This window comes from Equus caballus, chromosome 1, assembly GCF_041296265.1.
Source record: "Equus caballus isolate H_3958 breed thoroughbred chromosome 1, TB-T2T, whole genome shotgun sequence".
NCBI lineage: Eukaryota > Metazoa > Chordata > Mammalia > Perissodactyla > Equidae > Equus > Equus caballus.
The window spans coordinates 79544448-79571630 of record NC_091684.1 but is presented as its reverse complement, the minus strand read 5'-3'; the positions used below and the strand labels follow the sequence as shown (position 1 = coordinate 79571630).

Here is a 27183-nt window from a genome sequence, read left to right as displayed (position 1 = left end):
GGTCCCAAGATATCCAAGCTTCAGAATACAAAGACGTGGTTATCGTACCCCTGCTTGTATTTCCCTCTTTCCATAAGCTGTCAGAAAGCTCAGAGTTAAATTTATGGTTCACTTTATACCTGCCTGTCTAACCCACCTCACTCTTAAATTTGCTTTCCAACTCTCTATTCCCCAATTTCTTCACTTATTTGTTTTTATTTTATAATCTTATATAAGCTATCAGAAATCCTTTCTGGAACAAGATAGTGTATGAATAAACAAAGACAACACTGCAGCCTCCCACAAGGATTTGCACACTGTGAATGAAAGCCTAGTGTAATTGTATAAGAAGCGATCATGGACGCCACAGCGCACGTCCTGCAGCTCAGCAAAGAGGCGCTGTGGCTGGACCGTGAGGGTGACGTCCTATGGTTCCGTCCCCGCCTCACTAAGGATTTACTTATCACACACTTAATTTAAAATAACTCTACCTTGGAATTTAGCAGAAAGTTTAGGATGAGGAGGATTTCTTTCTTAAAGAGCTGTCTGGAGAAATGGGAATGGTGGTGGTCTTTTTCTCTGGATAAGTTTCCCTGTAAGTAAGTAGAGGCCTTCAGATTTATACAGTTAACACTTAAAGCTGCTTCAAAGATAAGAACATTCTTTCCAAACAAAAGCTTTTGTTTGGAGCATCCAACAGTTTGGAGGGCTTAAAAGGACTCAGTCACAGTAATCAAGGGATGTTGGATGCTTAACTTACTCATTGTCACTTAGGCATGACCAACAGACTCTCCTAGGGAGGTGCTGGCCTGTCTTACAGCCAAGGAAACAGACGTGGGAGCGTTAGCGCCTTGCCCTGAGTCTCGCATTTGGAGAGGTGGAACGAAGATCATAAATTAAGCAGTCTGACCCTAAATCTGTGTCTTTAACCACTAGGGTAACTGACTCGATATAAGGGACTCTAAGCCCGGACTATTTTACTTGAAAGTGACAGAAACACAAATCCAACTAGCTCAAGCCAAACAAACAAAGGTGGGAAGGAATTTGTAGACTCAAATAGTAGGAATGAATTCAGGCATGGCTGGGTCTTTACACGCAATTCAAACCCCCATGTCTCTCCCTCTCCTAGGGCCCTCCCGGGGCGGGGAGGCCACTGCTGCACAGCCCCCCTAGTTGGGCATGCCCAGGCCCAGCAGAAGCGAGTCCCCCTTGCTGAACTCCATAGACCAGTCTGGGCAAGGACCTTCACTGGACGGTTTGGATCACGGGCTCATCCAGGAGCAACTGCTGTTCCCAGCTTAGGTCAGCCTGGGTCACGTGCCCAGTCCCAGTTTTTTTGCTGGGGGAGTGGCAGGGAGCCCATGCACAACAATGTGATTGATAGTGCAGGGCAGCATCAAGGGCCAGTCCCCAGGAAGAAAGAAGGGTGTCGACAGACTTAAAACACAGATGACTACCAAAACCCCTCCACCCAGCAGCCCCGGCCCACGTGCGCAGCAGTGCACTCCACTGGAGAGGCACCTGCGCCCACACCTTCCCAAGTCTTGCACAACTGTCACCCTTTCTCCTCAGTGGACGGGTCCATATGTGGGGAATTCAGCACTCAGCTTCTGTCACTGAGGCTCAACAACGGACGTGGCAGGTGCTCTGCTGGCAAACCCTCACCACTGCTTCTTCAATTAAGGTGTAATACAGGCATAACGAAGACAACTGCCAGATGACCATGGGCACGTGTGAAGTTGCCCATAGAACCTCAGGGCTTTGACATTGAACCAGAGACACATTGACGTGAGGGCTCCCCGTCAGAGCTAAGACGCCTCCTGGTACAGCTTCCTTTAGTGAAGGCAGCCTCAGGGGTTTCAGGGCCCCAGATGGAAATCAGACAGACAGTTGTAGTGACCACAGCCCTGAATTTTCTGTGCAGAGGTGGCTTCAAATACATTATGGCTGGCTCAGGGATCAGGCCATGAATCCCAAATTTTCTTCTAAATACATGCATGTCCTACAAATGACCCTAGGTGATGAAGACTTAGTTTGAAAGTCACCAAAGTCCTCCAGGACCCACAACAACACTTCTTGCCCACCTGCAGTCTCAAGGTTAGACACGCCTGCAAGGAGATTAAGCTGAGAACTGTCGATTGAAAGGAATACACACAGGCCAAGTGGCACAGACCCATGGTGTTTCCATGCTTCTGATGAGGCCCTCTCTGTCCGGTGGGGCTGAGTGGACAAGGACCCTGAGGACAGTTTGATGGGAAAGGAGGGTGCTAGCCCTGAAATGGAGCCGTGACAAAGCAGCCACCAGGGCTCTGGGCCTCTTAGATGTTCTGTGTGGCTCTACAAAAAGTGACATGTGTATATGGCTTTTTCAAACTGTGAAATAAAATTAATTTATTATATCTGTCGATGCAAGTTTCAGAGGCAAAAAGTATTTCAAAAGGGAAAACAAAAGTTAACGTGCAAAAAGGGGCAAGGAAGCCAGACTTCAGTAAAACTAGCTCAGCCAATAAAAAATCCAAGTAGCTAATGTTAAAAAAAAAAAACCCACAAGATTACCATGTTTACCTCTGTCTTTTCATGGTGGAAAAGCATCAACTTCTCACATGCTTATCATCCACATGTGTTATGTCCTCAGACATCAACCCTAAAAAAGCCAGGGATGAAGTTGTTTCTGCTGAGTCTAGACTTAGAGGAAATGCTCAAGATTTTGTTCTTTGGAGACCAAAACTTGACAGAGTGATTGTATTATTTTTATGTTGTATGAAAGTACAAAGCATTTTTCTCCCTGGCTGTGAAAAATGGTCTGCACACGCATTGATGGGGGCCTTTCCTAGGGGTCCCACGTGATGCATTGTGTTTGCATTTTGATCTGTTTCTCTCCTTAGAAGGTCATTTCAGGCCCTTCAAAGATGTGAGCAAGATCAGTAGCATCCTAAGAGGTCTTGTTTTCTTCTGTTCAATCAGGAAGTTCCTAGGGCCATAAGGAAAAGTGACAGAAATGACAAATGTCATTTCACAGTAAAGAAGTTGAGACAAAGTAGTTCCAAGGTTGCTTAATTTCATTTCTTTGAGCTTTTTTCTGATTCCCTGAACACCCTCTGAGACACATGAATCATTACATCTGTTGATCTTATGAAGCAGAGGAATATCTTGCAGTAACATTATTCTTGGTACTCCTTTCCGCCCTGTGACTCTTTCTTCATTAAGGAGGCTGAGGCTTATTGCTTCCGAGAGGGAGCTTAGAGAACAGAGTATCCTTGGCTTTGACTCCTAAGCCAGGGTCCTGAAACCCAGACCAGAGACACAGTATCCAAAGTCAAGGCTTTTATTTGCAAGCAACTGATTTCTGAGTAAGAATAATGAGGGTACTGGAGTCTCATAAAGGACTCAGAGCAAAAGGGCCACACACACACCTGTACACACACGCTTGCACACACACGTACACACACACACGCATTTAGAAGAGCTCATGCTCAGCCTGTTTTCCCACCACTCTGAGAAGAGAGAAACCTTTTTGGGTTGTGAACTTGATCCTGTTTTGCCGAGAAGACTCGCTTTGATTGTAGTCCCTGCCCTTCCTATCCTGCAGCCTCTGAGCAGTCCTTGCCTTTTTCATTCATCCATTAAACAAACAGTTATTGAAACATCTATTTTGTCCCTTCCACAACAGAGACAGTGATGGCTTTGGGTCGCACCATGGAACAGTGAAGAGCAGTTTCTGAGCTCACTCTGAGGGTGACGCTGATGTGGAGTCCACTCTCCCATCAAGCCAACTGGCCCCAGTGCCTCCACTCAGCTGGGAGGGAGACCAAGAGAGGAACTGTACGGGTTGAATTGCGTCCATCTAAAATTCATACGCTGAAGTCCTAACCTCCAGTACCTCAGAATAGGACTTTATTTGGAGATCAGGTTTTTAAAGAGGTAATTGAGTTTAAAACAAGGTCATCAGGGTGGGCCCTAATCCAATATGGCTGGTGTCCTTATAAGAAGGGAATTTAGAGACAGACACAACACAGGGAGAATGCCATGTGAAAATGAAGATGGCCGTCTACTGGCTAAGGAGGGAGGCCTGGAGCAGACCCTTCCCTCACAGCCCTCAGAGGGAACCAACCCCGCTGGCACCTTGATCGTGGACTTTTAGCTTCCATAACTGTGAGAGGATAAATTTCTGTTGTTTAAGCTACCCAGTCAGTCGTACTTTGCTACAGTAGCCCAAGCAGACAGATACAGGAGCCAAACCAAGCCCTTCAAACCCTTCGTCTCATGACACATCTCATGCCCCAAAGCACACTAAAGTCTGTCCTTGTTTCAATATCTGTGCGTCCCCTGAGACTCTGTGTGTCCCATTCGTCCTTCCCTGCAAATGAAGAGGTCTCCTGCAGTGGATGGGGCAGGCAGGATGTGGAGTTGAGTGGCTTTTGGACTGCTAGAATTTCTGTTCCACCAGTTGTTTTAAGGGGTATCTGTAGGGTGTCTGCCCACCCATGAGCCAGTGATCCTCTTCTGTGGGAACTTTCCCCTCCTTGCCCTCCCTCTATCAGTGACAGATAATGCCCATTGGCCTCATTAATGATGGGGCACCCCTTTTTCCAGCCGTCGCTTACTGAGCCAGAGATGGAACCTTGATTCGAGCTGGGCCAATCCGACTTTTTTATTCCTGGAATTGTCAGGTAGAACTGAGAGAGAATCTGAGCTTTTGCCTATGGCTGGACCTGTAAGTGTAAATTTGGAGCTGAAGGGTGTCTGTTCTCTGTGGTAGGCCAGGCAAGCAGAGAAAGCCACCTGCGGGAAGGGAAGAACAAAGCAGACATTCAAGGAGAAGGACAGCAAGCAAGAGGGAGAGGTGCCAAGGCCTGGCTGTATCTCCCACATCCTAATACCAGACACCCCTCTCCACCTTTGCTTTAGCCAGTTGGGCTATTTTCTTCGTACTTGCTACCAAACCTCTAACATATCTCCTTCTCTATGTAACTAAATGCCTCTAAACACTAATTTTAGAACTGAAAACAATCTTCATAATCCAAAAACATTCATCCATTTCTCGGTACAGGTACAGGAATGCTCATTTCCTTTGACTGGAAATAAATATAATAGCTAAGTGTATGTGCTTTGCATCCAGCCCGACGGGAATTCCAGTCTCAGCTCTACCACTTACTTGCCATGTGACGCTGGACATATTTCTCAGTCTCCTCATCGAGAACACGGAGGTGGTAATCATGCTGACCTCGACAGCTGCTGTGAGAAGCAAGTTTCACAGGCAGTGTGGTAGATGAGATCCCTCCACACTCTTCTCAGTTATCTCTGACAACGTTGCAAAGTGTGATGCCATTTGTTTAACTACTTATATATATTTGCACCGGAAAAAAACTAAACACAGCAAAATTGGATCTCTGGGAGATTTTTACATTTTTCTTTTTACCTCTGCTTTCTCATTTTTCAACAAAATACATATGTTTTGTGCCAGTCTCAGCCTACTGATAGAGATGCTATTGGCTAGAAATGCCTGAGGGTGGGTGCTGACCTGGGCCCTCTGTGATCCTGCAGACGTTGCCCCTTTCAGAACTGACGTTGCGGCTGGAACGTCCCTTGTGGTTCTTCTTATGATTGCAAGATGCCCTCAGCAACAACCATCAGGGAACTTTGAAAAAAACGGTTACTATGTGCAGGTCTTGGAGGATACACAGCACACCTCGGGCCACATAGTGAGATCTTGGGGGGAGAGAGAGCAGACCTGGGGTTCTGTCTTTATTCTGGTCAAGGGTAGGGAGCATAGGGTTTCACAGGTTTGCTCTTTATTAGTGAATTTAAAACATAAGAGTGGGAACTAAAGCACGGGAAGGGAAAAGCAAGCTGTCAAATGGTCAGTTATCTAGGTCAACTAGAGCTTTCCAAAAAAGGGAACTTCACAGGTGAGGCAGCCTGGCTCTCTGTCTAGTTGTTAGCAGGCATTGTGTTTATTCCAGATGGATGTCTTTGAAGTGACACCTCAGCAATCAAAAGCTTGATGTCGGGCACTTGTATTACAATAAAAAACCCTACCGACAGGCTCTTGCACTACAACATATTACTCATGCCAAAGAAATTAAGGGAAAATACAGTCCTCAGTGAGGGGCCTGAAATCTTTTTGTTAGACAGAGACATTTTGGAAAGAGTGCCACGTGGTAATCTTTGAAGCTAGATATAACCTTAGGATCACTTAATTTAGACATTTCTCTACGAACAGATTAAAAAAGTAATTACAAGAATATTCTATGAATATCTTTTTGCAGCTTACTTTGAAATGCATCCCAAACTCAGGTAGATTGAAGGGTGGGTAGTGGGATGGCTGGATGAGTGGACGGGCGGTAAAGCGAGTGCAGTCAAATGTCGGCAGTGGACTTTAGGTGGCGAGTATACAGGTGCTCATGTGCAATCTTTGCAATGTTCTCTATGCTTGGTGTGTTTCATAATAAAATGTTGGGGAAATTCATGAAAACAAGGAGGTTCTCAAAGCTCAAGCAGAATCAGATGGAGAAAAAAGTAAAAGTTCCCTTTCCATCTACTCTTCATTCCCGCCTCTCCCCACAGGTGGCCTCTGTACACTTGTAACATGACCCCACAAATATCTTCTTTCACTTTTTAGATGAGGTCACAGAGGCAAAGAGAGACTCACATTCTTTCTTTTTTTAAATTTTATTGAGATTATGATAGTTTACAACCTTGTGAAATTTCAGTTGTACATTATTGTTTGTCAGTCGTATTGTAGGTGCACCTCTTCACCCTTTGTGCCCACCCCCCACCCCCCTTTCCCCTGGTAGCCACTAAACTGTTCTCTTTGTCTACATGTTTAAATTCCACCTAGGAGTGGAGTCATACAGAGTTTGTCTTTCTCTATCTGGCTTATTTTACTTAACATAATTCCCTCAAGGTCCATCCACGTTGTTGTGAATGGGACGATTTTATTCCTTTTTATGGCTGAGTAGTATTCCATTGTGTGTGTGTGTGTGTGTGTGTGTGTGTGTGTGTGTGTATACCATATCTTCTTTATCCAATCATCAGTTGATGGGCAGTTAGGTTGCTTCCACGTCTTGGCTATTGTAAATAATGCTGCAATGAATGTAGGGTACATGGGTCTTTTGGAATGGCTGATTTCAAGTTCTTTGGGATAGCTGGGTCTTATGGTATCCCTATTTTTAATTTTTTGAAAAATCTCCGTACTGTTTTCCATAGTGGCTGCCCAGTTTGCATTCCCACCAGCAGTGTATGAGGGTTCCTTTTTCTCCACAACCTCTCCAACATTTGTTACTTTTTGTTTCAGTTATTTTTGCCAAATTAGTATGTAAGATGATATTTTAGTGTAGTTTTGATTTGCATTTCCCTGATGATCAGTGATGAACATCTTTTCATGTGCCTATTGGCCATCCGTATATCTTCTTTGGAGAAATGTCTGTTCATGTCTCCTGCCCATTTTTTGATCAGGTTGTTTGATTTTTTGTTGTTGAGTTGTGTGAGTTCTTTACATGTTATGGAGATTAATCCATTGTTGGATATATGACTTGCAAATATTTTTTCCCAATTAGTGGGTTGGTTTTTTGTTTCAATCCTGTTTTCCCTTGCCTTGAAGAAGCTCTTTAGTCTGATGAAGTCCCATTTGTTTACTCTTTCTATTGTTTCCCTTGCCTGAGAAGACATGTTGTCCAAAAAATCCTTTTAATGCTGATATCAAAGGAGAATTCACATTCTTGCCAAGATCTCCCTGCAGGTTAGGAGGCCTCTGTCCTGCAGTCAAGTCCCCCTCACTGTTCTCCCCGTCACCCAGGGCTCCGACTGCCTGCTTTTTGCCTGTCTGCAGCCATCCAACAAGGGTGTTGTAGAGCTGTTGAAGTCGTGAAGTACCTTCAGCCCTTTTCAATGGGAGATACTTAGGGAAGGAAGTTTATCACCCCCAGTGACAAGAGTTTTTCTTACCAGTGTGAAATTCAAAACTAGTCTCCAACCGTAGACGTGCTAACTGATAATGCGTAAATCACTTCAAATCCATCCCCACTTTGCTGTGCAGAAAGAAGCTGCTCTCAGTGAGGAGCCGTAAAAATGACGGCAACGTATAAACCAACCCAGAAGTTGAAATGCAGAGTCCTTACAAACGAACAAGAAAGATGCATGTGCTGTTCAATAAATGGGCAAAGGATATGAATAGGCCAGTCAAAAGAGGAAAAATTTGGCCAGTAAGCATAATCCACACATACTCCACAAAAATTCAAGTTCAACTTCACTACTAAACAAAGAAATACAAATGAATTCAATAATTAATGCCTTTTTTCACCCACAAAATTTCTAAAGAAGCAAGTAATCATACTCAGTGTTGGGAGGGGCCCCACTCAGTCCCCTGCTGGCCCCACACGTCTCCACCCACCTTTTCTCTTCACTTTTTTTGTTCTTTTCTTCTCTTTTTATGCAGCTAGGGGTTGGCAGCCTACCTATCTTGAGTCTTCATTTTCTTCTAGCCCCAGAAGTCACTGATTTGGCTCCACAGCCAAAGGGAACTCATCCATGCTTGGGGACCTGCCAGCTGCACGTTAGACCAATTTGGAAAACGATGTGGTCAGGGAGTTAATTCTACAGGAATTAGCACAAATATCATTGCCTGGTAGAGACTTAGTCTAGAAAAAAATTCATCTGGAGACGACACATCCTTTCAGTAAAAGTGCAACCTTCCCGGTCTCCTGTCATTTTCAAAGCAAGAAATTCCAATTGAAAAAAAAAGAGTTGGTAAGAAAATAGGACATGGGCTATAGGTGCGCAGCCTACTTCATCCCACACTTTTCCCTCTAGGCAGCACTGTATTGCTGACGTCACGGATGCAAACACTTGTCAAAGTGTTTGGGAGATCTGACAGCAGGCAGGTCAGGACAACAGAGGAAGAACACACTTCATTTCAGAACTGTCAGCAACTGAGACATTGTGTCCAACTTAAAAAAAGAATTGCACACTTAAGCACAATTAGGGCACTAGCGGGGTAGATCTTAAAATTTCAGAGTTTGCTAAAGCAAACATAATTTCATTCACTTATTCATTAATTCACTATTTATTGGGCATCGCCTAAGTTATAGACACTAGGGATACATGGGTAAAGAAAACAGACATGGCCCCTTCCCCCAGAGCTTGCATTCCAGCAAAGGAAACAGATAGAACTAGAGGAGAGATAGAAAATACAATAAACATTATTGTTTCTGGGAAGGCTTCTGTAGTAACCATGCCTTTTATTTTCCATAATCTGATGTTTTGACATCTGGGGCCTTGCTGACCCTCGAGGGCCTGACCCTCCCAGGGTTAGCTAATGCCTAGAGAGAACAAACAACTTGCCCCAGGAGTGTGCTTTTCAAATGCACGCCAACCAACCCAGAGCCCCCACCACCACCTCTATCTGGCTCTCCCACTCGGATCACTACCACCTCCTCTAATCACTCCATGGCTGACAACTGGGGACAGCCCCAATGCCCAAAGTCCCCTGAAAGGATTCGAACCAGCCAACCTGGAGTCTGCTTATCCTGCCTCACCCTTTCCTTCCCACAGAAACCATAACATAGGTTCTTGCTCACAATTTCCCCTTGTTCCCTCTGCCTTCTGACCAAATCTGGTACTTTCCCATGTGGCCCTGCATAGCTTGGCATGCCTCCTATTTCTAGAGAACTGTAAGTATAAAAAACGTCTTTCTTTGTGACAATCATTTCCAAGTCTGATTGTTCTACCATAAGTGATTAAAACAAATCTCGAGTCCCCTTAAAACAACATCTCTACAAAGAGATGCTTCTACTGCTTTCTGTAGGATGAGGGAGCCAACATGCCCAGACGCTGGGGAGGTTGGGCCCGTGGGCAGGAAGAACAGCATGTGCAAAGGCCTTAAGGCAAGAAAGAGATTGGCGTATTTGAGGGTCTGGAAAAGACCTCAGTGGCCAGGACACGGTGAGCAAGGGGAAGGGGCCATCCAGCGAGGTGCATCCTCCACATGCACTTTCTGTCTGAGATCTGGGATGCCTGTGGTACCCAGAGCTCCTTTTTGGAGTCCTTGATGTGAGGAGCTGCAGTACCAATCCACATAGAGGTCCTCCTTGGGCTCTACGGCCACCATGGCTCCTCACACAACCGTGATGATGGGAAGGATCTCTGTGCCTCCCACCCTGGACAGGATGTTGCACGAGCCCATCTGCACAACCTGACACCGCAGGAAATTCTTTTAAAACTTCCATGAAAATAGGGGCCTGCCCTGTGGCCAGGTGATTACGTTCGCGCTCTCTGCTTCGGCGGCCTAGGGTTTCGCCGGTTTGGATCCTGGGTGCGGACATGGCACCGCTCATCAGGCCATGCTGAAGCGGCGTCCCGCATAGCACAACTAGACGCACTCACAACTAGAATATACAACTATGTATTGGGGGGTTTTGGGGAGAAGAAGAAGGGAAAAAAAGAAAGAAGGTATGCAGCAGATGTTAGCTCAGGTGCCAATCTTTAAAAAAAAAAACTTCCATGAAAATGATTTAAGAGGGCATTTTATACTACTTAGCATGGTGTTTAATAGCCATGGGCAGAAAGAATCTTTCAAATATTAAACACTCATGCCCATTTTCCTTGCCATCTGTTTTCTCAGAGAATATTCCCTCAGTATACAGTCATGAGCCACATAATGACATTTTGGTCAACAATGGACCACATACATGACAGTGGTCCCATAAGATTAGTTCCATGTAGCCTAGGTGTGTAGTAGGCTATACCATTTGGGTGTGTGTAAGTGCACTCTCTGATGTTCACACAGTGACTAAATGGCTTGACGATGCATTTCTCAGAATGTGTGCCCTTCGTTAAGTGATACATGCCCATATTACCTATTGCACTCTTCATTAGGATTTGGCAGTTGAGCAGTCTTTAAGGATTAAACTACGATTCGTAAGGTCTCCAGCGTGGGCAATGGAACTCTCTTAACATTAAATCCGCTATTCGTGAGAAGACTGAGCTATGTTCTCTTCCCTCTCCAAATTGTACTTCTGAAAGCAATAAGGCAAGGGAGGGGGCACCTGGAGAGGGAGTGTGGAGGACGGTGGTGGAGATGGCGCTGTTAGCCCCTCTTATGCTTCAGGCACTGCCTTGGGCATTTGGTTCCATTTTAACTTTTTATGGATTTATAATATACATCCAGCAAAGTGCCAGATCCTCAGAGTACAGTTCAATGAGTTTTCACATGCTGAACACAGTTGTATATTCCACAGCCTGATAAACAAACATTACCAGCAACCAGGAAGACCCTCAGAGTTCTCTTTCAGTCTCTATACCCCCCAAGGATAATCACTATCCTAATTTTTCTTATTAAGGTGAAATTGACAGAACATGAAATTAACCATTTAAAGTGAACACTACAGTCACACTTAGTACATTCACAATGCTGTGCAACCACCATGTCTTCCTAGTTCCAAAACATTATCATCACTCCAAAATAAAACCCCATACCCATTAAGCAGCTACTCCCCATTACTCCAGCACCTCTAGCTCCTGGCAACCGCCTATCTGCTTTCTGTTTCTATGGATTTATTTATTCTGTATATTTCATACAAATAAAATCATAAAATACGTGACCTTTTGTGCCTGCCTTCTTTCATTTAGTATAAGGTTTTCAAGGTTCATCTACATTATAGCGTGTATCAGTGCTCCATTCATTTTTATGGCTGAATAATATTCCACTGTATGGATAGACTACGTTTTGTTTATGCATTTATCTGTTGATGGACATTTGGGATATTTTCACTTTTTGACCATTATGAATAGTGCTTCTAGGAACACTCATGTACCAGTATTTGTTTGAGTACAGCACCCTGTGTAACTCTTCATCTGGCTGTTCATCTGCATGCTTTATCATGTCCTTTAACAGACTGGTAAGTGTAAGTAACTGTTCCCTTGAGTTCTGTGAGCCACTCTAGCAAATTAATTGAACCTGAGGAGGGGCTTGTTGGAACCAGTGATTTGCAGCCAAATTGGACAGAGGTTGTGGGTTGCCTGAGGACCTAATACTTGTGACTGGCATCTGAAGTAAGGTGGGAGCAGTCTTGTCGATCTGAGCCCTTTACCTGTGGGATCTGACACTATCCTCTGGTAGATAGTGTTAGAATTGAGTTAAATTGTAGGACACTCAGCTGGTGTCTCAGAGAATTTCTTGGTGTGGGGAAAAACCTCCTTACATTTGGTGACCAGAAGTGTCAGAAGTGAAGCGTTCTGTGTGAGTAATAAGAAGACCTACAGGGAAGAAGCACACTGTAGGGAAGAACTGGGTTTTTCCCCACATAGGAAGGAAAAATTTGAGTTTTTCATTACAACACACTAAGAACAAACTATGAGAAAGAGAAATTAAGAAAACAATCTTGGTGCCAGCCCCATGGCCTAGTGGTTAAGTTTGCAGCACTCTGCTTCAGCTGACCAGGTTTGCAGGTTCAGAGCCCAGGCACAGACCTATACCACTCGTCAGCCATACTGTGGTGGCAAACCACATATAAAGTAGAGGGAGATTGGCTTAGATGTTAGCTCAGGGCAAATCTTCCTCAATCAAAGAATCAAAGAGAGGAGGGTCGGCAACGGAGTTAGCTCAGGGCGAATCTTCCTCAGTGAAAAATTTAAAAATTTTTTTAAATTTAAAAATAATAAAAAAAGAGAAAACAACCCCATTTCCAATTGCACCAGAAACAATCAAATACTAAGGAATAAATTTAACCAAGGAGGTAAAAGTCCTGTACACTAAAAACTATAAGACATTGATGAAGAAATTGAAAAAGACACAAATAAATGGAAAGATTTTCCATTTCCATGGATTAGAAGAGTTAATATTGTTAAAATGTCCATACTACCCAAACCAGTCTACAGATTCAATGCAATCTCTATCAAAATTCCAATGACATTTTTCACAAAAATAGAACAAACAATCCTAAAACTTGTATGGAACCATAAAGGACTCCAGATAGCCAAAGTAATCTTGAGAAAGAAGAACAAAGCTGGAGGCATCATGCTCCCTGATTTCAAACTGTATTACAAAGCTATAGCAATCAAAATAGTATGATATCGGCATAAAAACAGATACATAGATCAATGGAAAAGAACAGAGATCCCAGAAATAAACCCACATACATATGGTCAATTAATTTAAAACAAAGTAGCAAGAACATACAATGGAGAAAGGAAAGACACTTCAATAAATGGTGTTGGGAAAACTGGACAGCCACCTGCAAGAGAATGAAACCGGACCGCTATGGTACAGCATACACAAAAATTAACTCAAAATGGATTAAAGACTTGAATGTAAGACTGAAACCACAAAACTTCTAGAAGAAAACGTAGGTGGTAAGCTCCTTGACATCGACCTTGGTGATGATTTTTTGGATTTGACATCAAAAGCAAAGGCGACAAAAGCAAAAATCAACAAATGGATCTACAACAAATTAAAAAGCCTCTGCACAGCAAAGGAAACCATGAATAAAACGAAAAGGCAATCTACTGAATGGGAAAAAATATTTGCAAATCGTATATCTGACAAGGAGTTAATAAGCAAAATACAGAAAAAACTCATACAACTCAATGGCAAGAAAATAAATTCAATTAAAAAATGAGCAGAGGATTTAAGCAGACATTTTTCCAAAGAAGACATACAGATAGCCAATAGGCACGTGACAAATGCTCAACATGACTAATCATCAGGGAAATGCAAATCAAAAACCACAGTGAGATACCACCTCACACCTATTACCAAAGAGACAAGAAATAACAAGTATTGGACAGGATGCGGAGCAAAGGAAGCCTTGTGCACTGTTGGTGGGACTACAAATTTGTGCAACCACTATGGAAAACAGTATGGGGTGCTTCAAAAAATTAAAACTAGAAATACCATATGATTCAGCCATTCCAAGTCTGGGTATTTATCTGAAGAAAACAAAAACACTAACTTGAACGTGCATCCCCATGTTCATTGCAGCATTATTTACAACAGGCAAGACATGGAAGCAACCTAAGTGTCCATAAATGGATGAATGGATAAAGAAAATGTGATATAAAAAAATATATATGTACACACACACATATATATCTACACACACACACACAGTCATGTGTCAATTAACAAAGGGGATACGTTCTGAGAAGTGTGTTGTTAGGTGATCTCATGGTTGTGCAAGCATCATAGAGTGTACTTACACAAACCTAGATGGTATAGCCTGCTACACATGTAGGCTATATAGTACTAATCTTACGGAACCACAGTCGTTTTCATATATATGTGTGTGTGTGTATATATACATATATATATACACAATGGAATATATATATGTATATGTATTATATACATATACATATAATGGAATATTATTCAGCTATAAAAAAGAAGGAAATTTTGCCATTTGTGACCACATGGATGGACCTTGGGGGCATTATGCTAAATGAAATGTCAGACAGAGAAAGACAAATACTCTATGATCTCTCTTAAATATAGACTCTAAAAACAAAAAATGGAACTCCTAGATACAGAGAACAGATTGCTGGTTGCTTGGGGGTGGGGGTGGCAGGTAGAGGGTGGGGCAAATTGGTGAAGGGGTCGAAAGGTGCAAACTTCCAGTTATAAAATAAATAAGTCCTGGGGATGCAATGTACAGCATGGTGACTGTAGTTAATAATACTCTATTGTATATTTGAAAGTTGCTAAGAGAGTAGATCTTAAAGGCTCTTATCACAAGAAAAATAATTGTAAATATCTGTGGTGATGGATGTTAACTAGATAGACTTTTTGTGGTAATCATTTTGCAATGTATACAAATATTGAATCACTATGCTATATACCTGAAACTAGCATAATGTTATAAGTCAACCGTACCTGAATTTAAAAAAAAAGAAAGAAGACAGAGAACTTGGGGGAAAAAAGTTTTTAATTTTGATGAAGTCCAATTTATCTATTGCTTTTGTGGCTTGTGCTTTGAGCATCAACCAAGAGATTAACGCCTAATCCAAGGACAACAAGACTTGCTGTTCTGTTTCTTCTAAGAGGTTTATAATTTTAGGTCTTACATTTAGATTTATGATTAACTTTGAGTTGATTTTAGTGTATTGTGTTAGGGGTCCAACTTCATTCTTTTGCGTGTGGCTATCCAGTTGTCCCAGCACCGTTTGTTGAGAAGCCTATTCTTTCTTCCATTAACTAGGCACTGTTGTTGAAAATCAGTGGACCCATCAATCAAGGAGTCACGTGACACAAGTTATCCAGTTAGAGTTCTAGGCCCCAAGGTGAGGCGAGGGATACAGCTGACGTGGGTTCAGGACAAATACCTGCCTCAAAGGGATGCGATGAGGGCCTCTAATGTGCAGGCAGCATTCTAAGACCCTTACAGACATCAGCTCTTGTCACCCTCATGGCAATCCCCGAGGGTAAATACTGTTATTCTTTCCCACGGAGGAGGAAACTGAGACACAGAGCGCTTAAGCATTTTGGGCAAGGCCATTCAGCAGGGAAGAGGAGGATGCCAGCAATCAAACCTGGGCAGTTTGGCTTCCAAGCTTGAGCTCCCAACCACTACACCAGGTAAGGAGCCAGCACAGTGCCTGCCATCTCTCAAGCTCTCAAGAAAGACAAAAAAGTAGCTCTTATTTGTGAAGTGAGAGTAGGTCTAAGATGGTATATGTGCAAGGGCGTCTTTATGAACTCTAAAGTGCCGTTCCGGATAGGCATGAACTGCAGGATGCAGGACTTAGGCTCTGCTTGTTTTCTCACTGGCCTCATCTGTGACATGACCAAGGACTTCTGTTTGTGGAGAGTCATGCTGGCAGAGGAGCCTTACCTGAAGAGACATATTTTTGGTTTAATCTTAGATCAGCTACAATGCACAAAGCATAGAGTGGGTTCGTTGTTGTTTTTAAGGCTTCCTCAATCTCATGGAGAGTTTAGTCAGTCCATTTCCGGAGAGGGTCAGAACACGTGGCACCCACTCTCTCACAGACGCGTACCCACAGAAATGTCCCAGTCCTGCACGCCCAGCTCTGGGAAGCTGCCTTTCCCTCGAGACACTTTGTTATTTAGAAAGGAAAAGTAATGTGTGAAAATAAGTCTTCAGGCTGCAGAAGATCTATCTACAGGATATCGTTGTCACCTGATGTTCAGGAAAGGAAGATGCTCTAAACAGCAAAGGCAGATAATTATTACTTTCCAAGAAGCAGTCAGCAAGAACCTCGACGAAAGAAAAGCAAGCTTGCTTCCATCCGAGGACGGTTGATGCAGATAAGAAATTCACTTTTGATGTGGAGGGGTGGGAACTTGGCACAGGCATCAGTGTTCAATACCCTGGGGTAGTATGTTTGTAATACAGATCAAAAGAAAAACAAGCCCCCTTTACAGCATGGTCTCTATTGCTTCTGTACAAAATTCAGTCATGCCAAGAAGAAAGAAGTTAGCCCCAGAAAGGGTCATTTTTCGTAAGATACTTGTATTAGTTTCCTATCACTGCTGTAACAAATTACCACAGACTTAGTGGCTTAAACAACACAAACTTACCTTCTTACATTTCTCAATGTCAGAAGTCTGAAATGGATCTCAAATCAAGGTATTGGCAGGCTGCATTCCTTCCGGAGGCTCTGTGGGAGAGTCCATTTCCCTAGAGGCTGCCTGCATTCCTTGGCTTATGGTTCCCTTCTCAATTGTGTCACTCCCACCTCTGCCCCCAATGTCACATCTCCTTCTCTGACTCTGACCCCCTGTCTCTGTCTTATAAGGACTCTTGTGATTCCATTGGGTCCACCCCACTGATCCATGATAACTTCCGCATCTCAAGGTGCTTACCTTGGTCACATCTGCCAAATCTCCTCTGCTGCATAAGATCGGAGGGTCAGAGGTTCTGGGGATTAGAGCGTGGACTAATTTGGAGGCTGCTATTCTCTCCACTGAGCCATTGTAGCCCTTTCTGCTTCCAAGCGGACAGATAAGGAGCCTAGTTTGCCTGGCCTCTTCCAATTTGAGGCAAGAGCAGAAGGGCGCAGGCTCGTGCACGTGTTCTTATCGAGAGGATGCCTGTTGGAGCCGGGCAGGGCAGTGCCTTGCGGCATCTCCCACCCCTCTGAGCATGACCACTCACTCTGGAAGATGCCCTAAGAGCATGCAAGAGCAGAGCAGCCAGGGCAGTTGGCCTTGGACTTGGCCCTCCCTTTTAAATAACTGCAATAGCTACTACCAGTAACTAAATGGTTGCTGTACACCTCACATCCAGCTGAGGCTGTGCAGACATCATCACGTGGATCCTCACAATATTCTTGCCAGTATTCTTCTCAGTTTATGGACAGGGAAGTGGAGGTTTGGAGGAGGGAAGTGAACTCCTAACATCACACATCTGGGAAGGATTCATGTCTGTCAGACTTGGGGTCTGCTCCCAAACACCATGCCCTGCCCGCTCCTACTGCCTCAGGGAAGCCCCAGTCATGACTGGCGGGCCCACAGAGGTGTCACAGGCCAGGACCTATACTCCCGGTGTGGTTTCCTGTGCATCTTACTTTCTCTAGGAGATGGTGGGCTCTTCAGCACAGGAGAGATGCCTCCTCTTCCCTTGCTTTCTCCCCTAGTGTCCAGCAGAGTGCTAGGTGCACAGTGAGTGCCCAATAAGTGCCTGTTTCTTGCCTTATGTGCCTTAGATTTCAATCCTACTTCTCTCCCCAGAGAGCATCAAGTTCCCTGTGGGATCAGCACACACTGAGCACTACACCTGGCGTGCCCTCCTCCCGGGCCCACCTGTAAAAGATCTAAAGCAGAAGGCAAAGTCTCAGCATCTTTCTCTGTTTCATAACTGTCTTGTCTCTTAAGACTCTTGGTGCTTCAAGCCAAGATTCCTTTCCCTTTAATCAAATACTTCCAGGATCTACAAGCTCCACATGTCCCTCAGATGTGTCCTCTGCCCTGACTTAAAGAGGGAGAGCTAAAGCTCAGGCAGTGCAGCCCTTTTGTGCCCCTGCAGAGGATGAGGAGCAGGTGAAGGGAGCTGAGCTCCTGCTGCAGGCGTGCTCCCACCACCCTCCACAGAGTCCCCTCAGACAGGCCGTGGTGGCTGCCGGCTAGCCACTGCCATCTGCCCCAAGGGTGAAGGCAGAGCTCACCCGCCGTGGTAAAGCACCGGCCACTTCAGAGTGAGGGCCGGGGGAGCTCCATTGCTGAGGCAGGATTGTGCTGTCAGGGGCTGGACTGGCCTTTTCCCCGCAGGAGCAAAGACCAGGTTTCCTACCTTGTAGGCACTTCCCTGCTCAGGAGAGGGGGCCCCAAAGGCTCTAACAACCCAGCCTGGGCACCCAGAAATTCAGAGCAAGGAAACTCTGCCGGAGGCGCTGAGTCAGGGGTTAGCATCTAAAGGCCACACAAGCATAGTAAGGAGGAAAGGGCAGTGCCTAGAGATGAGAGAAAGATGCCCCAGAAGACCAAGGCCAACTGCCCAGACAGCACTGCCTTCCCACCTTAACCGAGCTGGCCCTGGAATGAGGGAGCATTTTTTTTTCCTTTATGTGAGGAGGTGCCATTTGAGTCTGTCTCTATTGGTAGCTATATGATGGCAGACAACTGGGTGAAAAGTGGAAACGCAGAGTAATCAAATGTCTTCTCTGTAACCTAGATGTCAGCTAGGGTCACGTGGTCTCCTAGGGTTGAGAGAAGATGAGCTTGGGCCTTCATTCCTCCTTGTGGGAAATCCAATATCCTCCCCCCTCACCTCGGGAATGAAGATTCTTATGTTTTCATGTTCATATTTTTCTCTGTGCTAGTCAACTACCAGATTAGTTTGATTTATGGGTCAATTAAAAATGTATCCAACAAAACTCTGTTGTATTGGAATAGAGTCAGAGATCTCAGTATGAACTCATGTTTAACCCAATATATATGCTGATGTATAGATACAGAAACAGTTATAGATATGTATATACACCAGTTAATATACACACGATTATTTCCTAGCTCTGCTGCAAGGAGCCGAGAAGCAACAACACCCCGGTAGCAAAGAGCACACCCAGTGTCTAGATCTTGGTTTCTAAATATCATTCTCTGATAAAAGGGACCAGGGCTCCTTGGAGAAATGGTTGACTCTAGAGCAGGGAAAATACAACACCAGCCTGGAGCATACACACAACAAAGAAGGAAGTGCTTGATAAACGAAAGTATTAGGGCATGTCAAAGGAACACAGGAACCAACCTGCTCAGGAAAAACTCAGTTCTGCCTACCTCCTGTGTTGGGAAAAACCCAATTCTTCCCTACCATGTTTCTCTCCTGTACTATTCACACAGAACACTTCTCTTCTGACATTTCTGGTCACCAAAGGTGTGGAGGTGTTTCCCCACAACAAGCAATTCTCTGTGACACCAGCAGGGTGTCCTACATTTAACTCAATTTGAACACTATCTACCTGGAGATAGCATCAGGTTCCACAGATTCAGGACTCAGTCCCACAAGACTGCTCCCCGGGGGCCAGCCATACGGCTGAGTGGTTAAGTTCACGCGCTCTGCTGCGGCGGCCCAGGGTTTCGCCGATTCAGATCCTAGGCGCGGATATGGCATCACTCATCAGGACATGGTGAGGCGGTGTCCCACATGCCACAACTAGAAGGACCCACAACTAAAATATACAACTATATACTGGGGGGATTTGGGGAGAAAAAAAAAGACTGCTCCCCACACGATCCCCCCAACTTCAGATGCCAATCACAAGCCCAGGGTATCACCTGCGCTTCTGACCGACCAGCTATAGATGGAAGGATCCAAATACCCTCTCCTCGGGTTCAAGTAATTTGCTAGAGCAGCTCACAGAACTCAGAGTAACACTTATATTTACCGGTTTATTAAAGGATATGATAAAGGCTACAGATGAACAGCCAGATAAAGAGATATACAGGGGGAGGTCTGGGAGGGTCCTGAGCACAGGAGCTTCTGTCCCCACGGAGTTGGGGGTGTGTCATCCTCTCAGTATATGAATGTATTCGCCAATCTGGAAGCTCTCTGAACTCCATACTTTTGGGATTTTTATGGAGGTTTCATCATATAGACATGACTGATCATTAACTCCATTTTCAGCCTTTCTCCCTTCTCAGGAGAATAGGGTGCGGGGCAGAAAATTCTAAGCCTGGTCTTTCCGGTGACCAGCTGTCATCCAGGAGCGCCCCCCAGAGCCACCTCATTAGAACAAAAGAGGTCTTCTCCTGTCGCCCAGGAAATTAGAAGGGTTTCAGGAGCTCTGCATCAAGAACAGAGGTCAAAGAACAGTATTAGAACAAGAGATGCTCCTAGTGCACTTATCAGACAGCAAATGACCAGGGTTTTAGGAGCCTTGTGCCAGGAACTGGAGGCAGACACCAATATATATATTTTCTATTATCTCACACAACCCAAAAGAGCTTCTAATGGCTAAAGCCAGAACGATTCAAGCAACAAAATAAAAAACATAGCATTGGGGCAGGCCCGGTGGTGCAGCGGTTAAGTGTGCACATTCCGCTTCTCGGTGGCCCGGGGTTCACCGGTTCGGATCCTGGGTGCGGACATGGCACTGCTTGGCAAGCCATGCTGTGGTAGGCATCCCACGTATAAAGTAGAGGAAGATGGGCACGATGTTAGCTCAGGGCCAGTCTTCCTCAGCAAAAAGAGGAGGACTGGCAGTAGTTAGCTCAGGGCTAATCTTCCTCAAAAAACAATAATAAATAAATAAATAAATGCAGCATTGGATTATAACCCAAAGTATAAAATACATGTCTATAAATCCACACTGAAGCGAATTACGATTGAATAAGTAAATAAATGAGTGAGAAGGGGCAGTTCATCCTTGCAAGAGATTCCAAGCGGCACATGGAGACACGCCCCGCGCCAGGGCCTGGAGCCCAATCCCCGCTCCTCCAAGCTCCAAACCTGGGCTCCAAAGAACATTGTAGGCAGAGCGGAAAATAGTGACTTAGAGTGGAGAAATCTGGCAGACATCCCCTTAGCCACATGATGACGGTTAATGTCACCAGGAGTGTCATGCAGATCTCCTGTGTCCCCCCGTATGATGTGATGGGAAGAGCTTCTTTAGTATTCTTTCCAAAACCCAATCACCCCAGTGTAATCAGGAGAAAAACATCAGAAAAATCCCAATTGAAGGAACTGCTACAAAATACCTGACCAGTACTCCTCAAAACTGCGAAGGTTGTGAAAAACAACAAAAGACTGAGAAACTGTCACAGACCAGAGGAGACTAAGAAAACACGACAACTGAAAGCAGTGTGATACCTGAGTGGAGCCAGGAACAGAAGGAGGGCATTAGTGGGAAAATGACTGAAACCCAAATAGAGCCTGGGGCTTTGTTAATAGTAATGCACCAGGGCTGGTTCCTCAGCGTGGCAACTGTACCAGGGTAGCGTCAGATGTTAACAACAGGGGCTCTGGGGGTGGGGTACAGGTAAACTCTGTGTTCCCATTGCAACTTTCCTATAAATCTAAAATTTTTTCAAAATAATGCTTATTTTTTAAAAAACTCTAATTGAGTTTTTAAACAATACACCCTAATGCATTCAACAAACACACACATCACACTCACCCCACTCGGCACTATTCCAAGCGAAGCGCAAATACAAACTCCTCCTCCTGATGTGATCATTATTATCACGTCTAATCTGCGTGGCTGTCCGGCTCCAGCGCGCATTCTCACCACTTTACATCTCAGCTCGGCTTGCTGGCCCTGGCCTGCACCATATCAACCAAGGCTGGCCTCAGCCCTGCCTGGATTCTCAGCAAAAAAACTCCCCAAAACAAAAGCAAACAAACCCATTCACACAAGACGTTTTCTAAGCTGAGCATCAGAGGTCTCATCTTTTTTTTTTTTTTTTTTTTTAAGGAAGATTAGCCCAGAGCTAACTACTGCCAATCCTCGTCTTTTTGCTGAGGAAGACTGGCCCTGAGCTAACATCTGTGCCTGTCTTCCTCTACTTTATATGTGGGATGCCTACCACAGCATGGCTTGCCAAGCAGTGCCAGGTCCGCACCCAGGATCCAAACCGGTGAACCCCAGCCCGCTGAGAAGCAGAACCTGCAAACTTAACCGCTGCACCACCGGGCCGGCCCCCAGAGGTCTCATCTTTAAAAGCAGTGCCTGGGCCACTTCCACCATGCAGAGCTTCTCCCTCTGCCCCCTCTCCTCCTCCCTCCTCCCCTCCCAGCCGGATTCCTGGGTAGGGCTTATGCTGAGGAATTTAGCCACTCCTACTTACTGTCCCCTGCCCAATCCATGGGAAGAGGGAACAGATTTTCACAACTGACTTTTTTTCACAGTACACAGACTGGCCTGAGACTGGAGTCCCTCAGCTGGACAGTACAGAGGAACGGCCCTGCATGCGAGAAAGACCCTGAATTAACTCGCTCTAGAGGCCGGGGCACTGCAAGGCAGGAGACACAGAACTTCTCTCTGGGCTGAGGGTGGGGTGGGGCCAGTGAGGATCCACCAGGATGGCCACAGGCCAAGATGGCATCCAGGAGCCCACTGAGTCCCAGAGCTATGAACAGTGACTGAAGCAGGATTTCAGAGCTTCAGGGCAAAGAAGGGCCCTGGAAATGACTATTCTGTCCTTGTTTTACAGGTGCAGAAGGTCTCAAGAGGGGAGCACCAGGTCACAGGAGGGACTCTCCCAGAGCAAGATCAGCAGATCCAGGATGCCCCAGCCTGGAGGGGGCTGAAGGGGGCACCACTTGGGAGAAGGTGGGGACACCAAGGATTGTGAGAGCATGAAAGCAAATGAGATGGACCCGCTGGGGGGCTGCTTTGGGGAAAGCTGGCTGTTAAGAAAGACATGGCATCACACCATGTATCCCAGGTAGGAAAGGGTCATCGCAGTGTGCACATCTCGCTGTTCCCTCCCACAGACGTGGCTTCCCCTGCGGCCTCTCAGGCATCGGCCTCCAGGTCAGCTCTTCATAGTGTGTTCAGACTCAGTGAAGACGATGCTGATCAATGCCAGGTCTTGAGAATTTTGATGAGGCTTCCAGGAATAAGGGAAACTGAATTGAGTCAACTTCTGAAGAAAGATAAAACTTGAAGCTACTGGGAACAGCTATTTTATACCTTGACTGCTTTATAAAAGTCTGTTTGGGCCGGCCTCGTGTCGCAATGGTTACGTTCGCGCGTTCCGCTTTGGCGGCTCAGAATTGGCTGGTTCAGATCCCGGGTGTGGACATGGCACCGCTCATCAAGCCATGCTGGGGCAGGCGTCCCACATATAAAGTAGAGGAAGGTGGGCACGATGTTAGCTCAGGGCTAATCTCCTCAGCGAAAACAGGAGGATTGGCAGCAGAGGTTAGCTCATGGCTGATCTTCCTCAAAAAAGGAATTCTGTTCATGGGTCTGGTAAAATCTAGATCTCTAATATTTTTATGCCCAAGCCCCTTGGACACTGCAGCCCTTTTCAGTTTCTCCTTAGGCAAAATTCATTCTTGTCAGCTCATTAAGCTGAAGAAGCCTGGGAATAAAATTTGAAACAAAGGTTAATAAAGTTCTTTGCCAGTAAAATGTAATAATAATAAAATAATAATAATAAAATCAAACCAGACCTGCTCACTAGGCCTGGCCTTGGCTCTGAGGCCCCAGAGGCAGAAGGCAGGCTTGCTGTCTCTGGCTGAACACAGCAAGTGAAGGGCCCACATCCTCTTCTCCAATTGCCTAAAGATACCTGTCACTTCCCATCACCTCTGTGGCAAAGCTGCACAGCCTCTCTCCTTCGCCAGTCTTTGTCAAAGAGCGTTGGGGCTGGGGCAGAAAGAGAAGGGGACGTGTACTCCCCTCCCCAGAGCTCAGTTGTACAGAGCCCTGCCCTGGGGGCCAGGCAGGGCTCTGTGCCCTGAATGGGACCTCCACCCATGCCTCCAGAGCAGTGTGGTCCCAACTTCCAAAATTAACTCTCCTTGCAGAGTTGGGGCATTAATCACCCTAGTAAACATACCCATATGTTACCACTGAGAGAAAGCAATTAAGCCCCTCAGCCATGAACTCGGTTAATTTATAGAACATAAATGAGCCACTGGGTCGGGGGAGAGGGGTGTAGGAAGGGGGAGCTGAGCAAGGCCGGCCCACTTGTGGGCTCAGGGGCAGTTGGGGGGACTGCAAGAAAAAGGCACTAAAAGTACCTGAGGTACCTTCTTCGTTTTGCCTGGAGCAGGCAGTGGCCTGCTCTCAGCCAGTCTGGAGGACCCCCAACAAAGTTCAGGCTCAGGGATAAATTCCCACCACAGACAGGATTGGGCCCCACCCTCTGAGGCTCCCCCACGGCTTCAGGAGTCCCAGGGACCTAATAATACGCACAAATCAGAACGCAGGCTGCAGGCCCTGGCCATGCAAGGAGAGGAAGAAAGCCGACACCTGCCCTGGCCTGGCCCCTCTGGCCTGGCCCTAAAGCAGCCAGGCAGCCGCCCTGGAGCCAGAGGCCCCTGCCTGGGTACACCAGCAGCACCCTATATTGAGAGGATGAGCGTGCAGGGGGGAATGGCAGGCATGTGGCCCAGCTGTCACAGTGAGCCCAGCCCAGGCAGGCTGCTCTCTGCCAGCACCCTCCTTCCTGCCTTCAGGCTCCAGGGCCAGCAATGGACACTCCGGGCGCTTTCAGTTCACGCAATAATGAAACCCGTGAAGCAGAAAACCAGGTACACAGAACGAGTGGAGGCCACTTTGAAAAGAGAAAATTTAAAAACCTGCTTAAGGAAGGTAGCAGACTTTGTCCTCAATGCTGACTCTGACTGACGGGATCTAAGAGGGCAATGCCCTCTTTTACATTTCACCCAGGAAGAAGCCTGATAGCTCCGTATTTCCAGGGCTGCCCAGACTTACCCACCCCCTCACTACGTCCCCCAGCCATTCCACGACTCAGGAGAAAGTAACAGTCTAGAGACACAGGCTTCTTGATGCAACAGCAGCCTGGGACTTTATGATCAACTCTCTGCCTGGTTTTTCAAATCTGCAAAATGGGTCTACTTCTAGCTTTCCTCTTGAGCCAGCTGCTCCTTCGTTGTGGAGGGAAGATCCTCTCATTCCAGTTCATGATGGGCAGAGATGCTGTGAGACTCACTCAACCAGCCCCAGTGGAAGGAACTATGGCTCTGGGAGCCCCATTCTCAGAGAGGCTTAGTCACCGCTCTTAAGGAGCACCCAAGATTAAGAAGACCCAAGTCAGGCTTGGGTGGTGGAGAGTGTCTCAGCAGTTCAAGGCCAAGCTGCCTTTTCCCCTAGGACGGGCACACTGCCATCTGCCCAGGGCCATGGACAGGCACACATGAGCTCCCCACGTGCTCAGGAAAGGAGAAACAGTCTGGACACCTGACTGGAAATGTGGAGGCGCATGGTGGGGGATGAGCTCCCTGGCATGTGGGAGGCGGGCACCTGAGGCACTGAGAGGCGGTGTCCAGGAGAATGAGCCTCAGCGCTCAATTGAGGGAGGAGGTGAGGCAGGAGATCGGAGGAGATGGGGCAGGAGAGCGCAGCATGTGCAGGGAGCCTGGCTGGCCCCATGTGCTTCCCTGGTGGGGTCTAGATGCTCTTGTCTCTCACCCAGGGCCCACCAAAGCCACTCTTGGCTTTAAGGTTTGAGTTTAAAGCCATGCTTACTTGCCCAAGGAGAAAGAAAAAAAAACAGGCCACTTGTCAGTGTCTCCCTGCTTCCTTCTAGGGTCGAGCAGTGTGTGAAGGAGAGGACAGCTGCCTGCCTGAGAGTCCCCAGGAAGGAGAAGCCTGTGCCAGTGGCCAGGTGCCTGTTGCTATAAGTGTGACCCTCAGGGCAGGGGGAGCTGTGCCGGGGTCAGGGGCTCAGCCTGTCCAGCCCCCAGCCTCAATGCATAGGCAGGCCCTGGGCCCTGGGTCACCAGAATGTTGCTCTGAACATGGGGATTCTTCTAGAGGACAGATCAGAGATGCTCATGCTTCTTCTCCACCAGGCTGAAGAGCTGGGGAGAGAATGGCAGGGCTGGCATCCATCCTGGGGACAAGGGCACACATCAGCTCTAGCTGTCCACCCCTCCACAAAGCATGGAGAAAAGGGCACATGCTCCCAGCTCACCCAGTTCCTCCCCGCAAGAGTAAACCCTAATTCTCCTCTTCTGAGTACCTCTAAGGCACCAGCATTGACATAATATTCACCCCATGATTTGATGCAAACCAGTTACTCAGGAGTGAGGACCCAAATAGCAGTCCCTGACTTAGATGCACAAATAACCGAGTTGTTGGAAGTATAGAACCTCGGAGGAGGAATGTCATCTGGGAGATTAGCCAAGATGTCTTCTTTTCCCAGGTGCGGGCCTGAGACCCAGAGAGGCTCAAAGGCACATGGCAGAGCACCTTTTACCCTTGACCCCTGTCAATGACCTCAAAAAGGTTTGTGTCCCCATCACAGACCAGAGAAAGAGCAACACCAATTCTCTAGAAGGCATTGGGGGGGGGGGGGGGGCGGGGGAAGAGCCCTCCTTAAGACATAGCAAAAGGAAGCACTAGGCTCCCAGCCTCCCTCTCACCACAGTTGACATTGACACTGAGCACCTCTGGTCAGTTTGCTGTAATCTTCCAGCCCTGCAAGCCTGGACACACCACCCCCTTTCACAGACGAGGAAATTTAGGCTCACTGACGTTGAACTATTTGCACAAGGTAAAATGGCTTGTAGAATGGTAGCCCCTGGCATCTGACTGCCAACTTCAGTCTCTTACGCTTGTTTCTAAATATCTATTATCCGCTCCACTCCGCATGATGCCAGCGGCCTTCCTACAGCCTGTGGAGGAGCCCTATTATGCCGAGTGTCACATTTAAGTGCCTATTAGCACAGCTTCCCCAAACCCCTCCCGCAGCTGCCACCGCCCTTTGGGCCAAAGCCCAGGCTGTTGTTCTGGTTGACTCTCTGCTCCCCTTCCCAGAATCGTTGTTGCTGCCAGAGGCCTGGCAACTCTTCACACCCCTGTGCAGCTGCTTAAAGCACCTGGTTATTAAAAAGGTGAAGATCTCCTAATAAGAGAGAGGGATAGCTTTATGATTCCTATTTAGACTATTTAGTCCTCATCCTCTGCCATCAGATTCCCCTCCACCAGTGAGGAGGCTTATTTAACAAGTCAGATATGAGCAGGCACTGATATAAAAATAGAGGCAGGCGGTGGGAGCTGGCACTGTGACTCACCAGCAAGCAGCAGGCAGGCAGCAGAGCAGGGCAGACA

At 46.3% G+C, this 27183-nt stretch overlaps 2 long non-coding RNA genes across 3 annotated transcripts; one reads left to right on the top strand and one right to left on the bottom strand.

Moving 5' to 3' along the window:
• Positions 1-19802: 19802 nt before the first annotated feature.
• LOC138923671 (uncharacterized) lies at positions 19803-24308 on the bottom strand. 2 transcript variants are annotated; one of them, XR_011437652.1, is made up of 3 exons: positions 24126-24280; positions 23553-23748; positions 19803-23461 (listed from the first exon to the last, which is right to left on the bottom strand). It is a non-coding gene; the product is annotated as an uncharacterized lncRNA (long non-coding RNA). The 2 variants fall into 2 exon arrangements; XR_011437653.1 differs by lacking the exon at positions 23553-23748 and having other exon boundaries at positions 24126-24308.
• On the top strand, positions 22253-23101 carry LOC138923670 (uncharacterized). Its single transcript, XR_011437651.1, has 3 exons — positions 22253-22391; positions 22586-22704; positions 22869-23101. It is a non-coding gene; the product is annotated as an uncharacterized lncRNA (long non-coding RNA).
• Positions 24309-27183: the final 2875 nt, after the last annotated feature.